This window comes from Triticum aestivum, chromosome 3D (genome assembly GCF_018294505.1).
Source record: "Triticum aestivum cultivar Chinese Spring chromosome 3D, IWGSC CS RefSeq v2.1, whole genome shotgun sequence".
In the NCBI taxonomy this organism is placed as follows: domain Eukaryota; kingdom Viridiplantae; phylum Streptophyta; class Magnoliopsida; order Poales; family Poaceae; genus Triticum; species Triticum aestivum.
Window position 1 is genome coordinate 247,331,813 of NC_057802.1, and position 5,937 is coordinate 247,337,749.

At 47.9% G+C, this 5,937-nt stretch overlaps 1 long non-coding RNA gene across 1 annotated transcript; it reads right to left on the reverse strand.

Moving 5' to 3' along the window:
* Positions 1-3,258: 3,258 nt before the first annotated feature.
* LOC123074487 (uncharacterized) lies at positions 3,259-4,357 on the reverse strand. Its single transcript, XR_006435985.1, has 3 exons — positions 3,902-4,357; positions 3,600-3,782; positions 3,259-3,369 (listed from the first exon to the last, which is right to left on the reverse strand). It is a non-coding gene; the product is annotated as an uncharacterized lncRNA (long non-coding RNA).
* Positions 4,358-5,937: the final 1,580 nt, after the last annotated feature.

The window sequence follows — 5,937 nt, forward strand, 5'->3', positions numbered from 1 at the left end:
TCTAATTTGATGAACCTAGGGGTGGAAAGTGGTAGCGGATATTCCAGTTATCCAACTTAAAAGTGAAATAAGTGGTCAAATTTTACTCGTTTTATTATGCATTACAATAGTGTTTATTCATCATCTAAGAAAACATCCGAGCCGCATCCGTATCCGATAACATCCGCATCCGATTTTTCCACCCATAGATGAACCCTAACTAATTTGATGCAACTAAAATTTGAAGAACCCTAGGCAGAGGTAGGGGAGGGGGAGGAGCAGGCGTGCTCACCTCGGGTGCCTGCGGTGAGGGAGGGGCAGGCAGCGTCGAGGTCGGGATCGGGGCTCGGGCGCGCGGCGTCGAGGTCGGGGTAGGGGCAGCGTCGAGGTCGGGGGCGGCGTCGAATCCGGGGTCGGGGGCGGCATCGAGGGTGTGCGGAGAGCAACGGGAGAGCGCGCGGCGGCGACGGGCGACGGCGGCGGCAACAGCGGAGGAGTTGGATTTGGGGGAAGTGGTCGTGGGGAAGAACGAACCGCGCGGTTAAGTCAGAAGTAGCAGTAGCGCGTTCCAGGAAGTGCGCTGCTGCTAAGCTAGCTACAGCGCGTTCCTAGATACGCGCTACTGCTATTCCTTTCTCTTTTTCCTCTTTTTCATCTATTTTTCTTTACATTTTATTTTCTTCCTTTCACCTTTTTCTATTTCTTTCATTTTCATTTACTTTTCTATTTGTTTTCCATTTAATTTTATTTCCTTTAGCAGTAGCGCCTTTCAGCATAAACGCGCTGCTACAAAGCAAGTAGCGGTAGCGCGGTTCGACGTATATTGCTACTACTATGTGTAGCCTATCGGGTAAGCCGTGGAAATTTTAGTAGTAGCGCATTTATCTTCAGGCACGCTACTGATACAACTGTATCTGCAGCGCTGTTTACAACAGCGCGCTACTGCTACTTAGCACCAGTGTGCTTTTTTAACACGCGCTACAGCTAAAGTTCTGTGTATAAGGTTTTCCCTAGTAGTGTCAAGTCGAACCCGACTTTGAATTAACAAAGCCATCAATCGGCCAGGATTACAACTGCCAACAACTTACAAGCACGAAACAGAAAAAAGGAAAAACCACACGGCTGATACAAGGTGCACTAATGAACAGCTCGAAGGCCTTGCCATAAGCAATCAGAAGCATCGTTACACCATGGCCATCGCCCTATGGTACAACCTACACTAGCATAACATACTAAGGACTAGCAAGGAATGCACCGTCGCGCTTGAATTGATGTCGCAGCCACCCTCGAATGACCAAAACATGGACATGACCACCATCTGGATCTGTCGCCGCAGAAGGCCCCTACCCACTCACCCTGGTTCGGAGGGTGCCGCACCGGCAGACAATAGATTGTTTCTCCCTACAACCCAGATAGCTGGCACCCAAGTTGCTAATGAGAAAGAAACTGGAACAGAACCTGCAAGCCCAGACCACAATACTCAGGAGCACCCTCGTCATCTCCGACTCAGTCACATAATCGGACATGAGCTGTCGACCGAAGTTAGAGAAGCATCGGGACTTACACGAAGAGATAGCACCAAACAGAGGCCAATAGCAGGACTCATCGGAGAATAGAGCTCCCACCAAACTGGCGTACCGTTGTCGCCACAGAGGGGAACCTGATACCCTCTCACCCAAGACCGAGGGCGTCGATCCGCCGGCGACCTTGGCAGGGACCCTCCCTACTAGCAGCCCATGAAAAGATGTCGAAGACAAAGACCAAGCTAGCGCTCGCCACCTCCACACCCACCACCGCTCACTCGCCACGCTTGCGATCCCCGGACGGAACCTCCAAGAAGGAACACGAAACAACTGCGCCGTCACCGCCCGAAAAAGGGGACCTTGTCTTTCACCACGACGCGCGGAAGGGGATGAAAGGGTGTGGATCCTCACCAAGGCGTCGACTTTGATGTGGTCGCCGTGTTGCCCAAGGGTTTCCCTCAGATCTACACCCACCCAACCAGCATCCCGCATCCAGCACCCGGAGTCAGCGGCTAGTGCCACCAGAGCCCGGATCCGGCGAGGGAAGGAGTAGATCGAGGCGAGAGGGAGGAGCAGCTTCACATGAACGTCGGCAGGCCTGCGGGGAACACTGCCACACTAGCAAACTGCCACACTGTCACGTCGTCACCCACACGACCGAGGGTAGACGGCTCACCAGCACCTGCGGGCGTGACCCGCCGCAGGGGCCACACCGCACGCACCGCCCGGGGCCGCCGCCCCGACTGCCGAGGCCCTCCACACATGGTGGAGCCGTCGGATCCCCACCGCCACCTTCATTGGTGTCGCGCGCGCACGACGGAGGACACCTCTAGCGTCGGCGGAGGGTAGGGAAGGGGAGGGAGGAGGGCGGCGGCAGCTAGGGTAACCCCCGAGTCGCCTCAAAGGATTCAACGCGAGGGTGGGGTGGTGGGGGTTGCCGTAGATCTATCACCGGCCCGTGTCACCTCATTTTTTTATGATTTTTCTATTCCTATAATATCTACTAAGTAATAAGTTACTAAGCTCCCAGGATTTGAAGCCCTCGGAGAGCTGGGGTATTTTCTTTTCAAGTGGATCATGTTTATCAGCGCAAAAATCATTCGTGAATAATTTTAGGTTTGCATACATTTTAAAATTTGCTAAGTTTATTTCAAAATTACTTTTCTGAAATCTATGTCTTTTTAAAAAATAGTGGTTTTTAATTTACAAAAGTTTCAAATTCAAGATTTTTTGTAAAAATATATGTGAACATATTTTGGTTTAACGCATGTTTTTAGGGTAGCTGCCTTTTTATGATCTAGCGTGTGGAACGAGCGAAAACGAACTAGGCGAGCGAGTGGGGCAGGGAGCCAAGCTAAGCGAACCATAGCTCCTTGGGCTGACGATATGAATGTTTTAGCAATAATTGCATGATTTCAATGTAGAATAGGAGGTTCTGAGATGATTAAAAAAATAAGCTCCTGAGAGGCTCACACAACAATCATTGGTTGACACCACTGTCGAACATGTAAGCAGTTGCGTAGCCAGCACATGTGTCGGGTGTGCCGTGGCACACCCAGAATTTTGAGGTATACTTTTTACCGTATAGGAATTCTGCCAATTAATCCTTTTAAATGGCCCCCAATCATGACAGTCAATAGCCCAATCAATTGTATTGGAGTGTGCACACCCATCATTTATTCCTCGCTAGGCCACTGCATGTAAAAACACCACAAGTACGCAGTGACAACTCCACTCTCCTCTTTGAGGAAATACCCAGGGACGGAGCCAGGAATTTTGTATAGGGGGGGCGAGTTGCAGACTTGAGCTCTTATAGGCAGTTGGGCATCGGTTAACCATAAAAAAAATTCCTTGCAAAAACCTAAGCCTGAACTAGTGTTTTCATTAGTGTGAACACTACAAAAAACTATTAAAATGTGCATTTTTGGCAAGACAAATTTAGTTTCCAAATTGATTGCATTACGAATTTGGTAGACAATACAATATCTATCTATTGATTCCAAATTCAGTTTTCATGTCGATCAATTAACAATCATTCGTTTTAACCCACAAAAATCAGATATTTGAAGCTGATATTAATTATGAGAGTGGACGTACCATACACGCAAAGAGGATGTCAGATTCCGTGCATCATCTCCTCCGTGGTCGCTCATGGTGGTGGTGTTTCTCCTAATCTCCTTTATGGTTGCTGAGGAAATGATCAATTGGGATTGCTAGGCTTGAACGGTTGGAAGCAAGTGCCCTAGGAAACGTTTTCCATTCTTCTCTTCCTCTTCGTATCTACACACAACAGCCAATATTTCCTACTGTAATTAACTTCTCATGTTCGTAGGTTTTTTATGGAACAACCACACAAATTAGAGCAGATTAAAGATCAGGAGATGAAGTAAGGGACTAACCGTGCAGGTAATCAGCCGTGGCGGATCTCGATCAACCCCCCTATGATCTTCGCTTGGAGACTGAAGCTAATCTTGCGGGTAGGCGGAGATTGGAGGCGACGACAGATGGAAAGATCGCACGAGCCGCAATCTGCGTGCGTTCTGTTGGAGCGATATAAAATCGTGTCGATCGCCAGGATTGTAGCAGACTGCGTTGGTGCTCCTGGTCGCAAGCCCTTGACCGGTGGGCTCTGTTTTCTTTGACCTCGATGGTGGGCCTTTTTTTTGCTGGGTTGTGATCTGTTGTTTCTTGTACATGGGCTGCCCGAGGGGTTTCACGGTGTTACACGAGACAAGTGGACAGGGGGGGCGAATCAAGTCAAAAGGCCTGCTAATAAACGGATCTAACTAATCGCTATTGAGGAGAACAACTTCGTTGGGGGGGGTCTAGCCCCCCCTCGTCCCCCCTTGTCTCCGTCCCTGGAAATACCCTCTCTAACAACAGACCATCACAATATACAAATAGAAAAAATACCATCAGAACATAGATTAAACCCAAGCCGGTGCAGACAAAACCAAAACGAAATTTCAAAGTTTGCACGCGTACACCGATAGTTTGGATCCAGCAGATCTTGTATATATACTCCTGCTCAAAGTTCCCGTTTCAGTCTGTCGTCAGAGCTCAGACCTGCAGCGCATCAAGCAAATCCAGCCCCTAGGGAGCTGCTTCTTTGATTCTTGTACTACATGAAACTGTGCCACCGTGCATGGCATGGCAGGAGCAGGAGTATTTGTTTTCTTTAAACTTCTGGTAATGCCCTCTTTGCTGTGGCTGTTCTACTAGTAGTGATCACTACTATACTCCAGTAATCATATGGATCTCACCTCTTGCTCCGCAAAAATTAATTCAAAGCTCTCCGAGCCGCTCATGCGGGCCCAGCCGTATCTTAGTGTCCAGGATTTGGAGAGCATTTTGGTTTCCTCTTTTGCTCGATCCCGGAGCTGTTCAACTTTATGTGGATTCACTGCAAAGGAACAGACAGAGGCATAATTAAGCTCGTTTTTATTACGTGCATGGCTGCCGCTTTCAACCGTGTAATCACTAATCTTTGTGTCAATCTCATTACTCGTGCCTAACTACAGTCTACAACATGCGGGCATGTGGCGGTAATGATGCACTCACAAGGGGAGCCAGCCATTCATGCACGATTCACAGACAGTGCAGAGTATTTCTTTACAGATTTTTTATTTGAACACAATACAAACACAAGTGCTTATATACACGTGCATACATTCACCCCTATGAACACACACACTCTATCCCTATGAGCATCTCCGAAAAACTGAGCCGGCATATCATCTTGAAATTTACGAAGTCACCGTAGGCACCTCGTCGTCGACGAGAACGTCTCCTTCCACCGAATGCGCATCGCCAGAAATCCTGAAATAAATTCAGAAATAAATTCGAGCACCAGAACTTGAACCCTGGTGGGCTGGTATACCACGGTCTCTCTAATCATTCAACCACAGGTTGGTTCGCTTTACATGTTGTTTGGGTAGCAACTAGTTTCTAGACAATCGGTCCTATTTAAACTTAAGATCTGTTATAACAGCCTAAAAACTTGTTTGGATTATCCAACTAAATTATGGATAAGTTCTTCATCAGAAACAAAACAAAAACTAAGTTTTAATGGAACAACTAATAGTTCTCTTTCTACAGGGAAAAATATATTTTTCGTGCCTCGACTCTCCGGATAGCGTAGAAACAGTCCCTCCACTTCAAAATCAACAAATCTTAGACCCTCGTCTTTTCAAACCGTACAAGTTTAGTCCCTCAAACCGCTTTGACGGTTTTGCGAAACGTTGGCACGTCGGGCAGGTTTGACCGCCACATCACCGTCCAAGTTTATGAGCTACTCTCTTATCTCTAATGCGAAATACAGTTCATCGCCATGGATTTTACCTTCCAACCTCCCACACAGCAGAGTAGCTACATAGCTGTTGGCCGAAGCCACCAACTTCCACACATACACACGCGCACACACACGCACGCACAC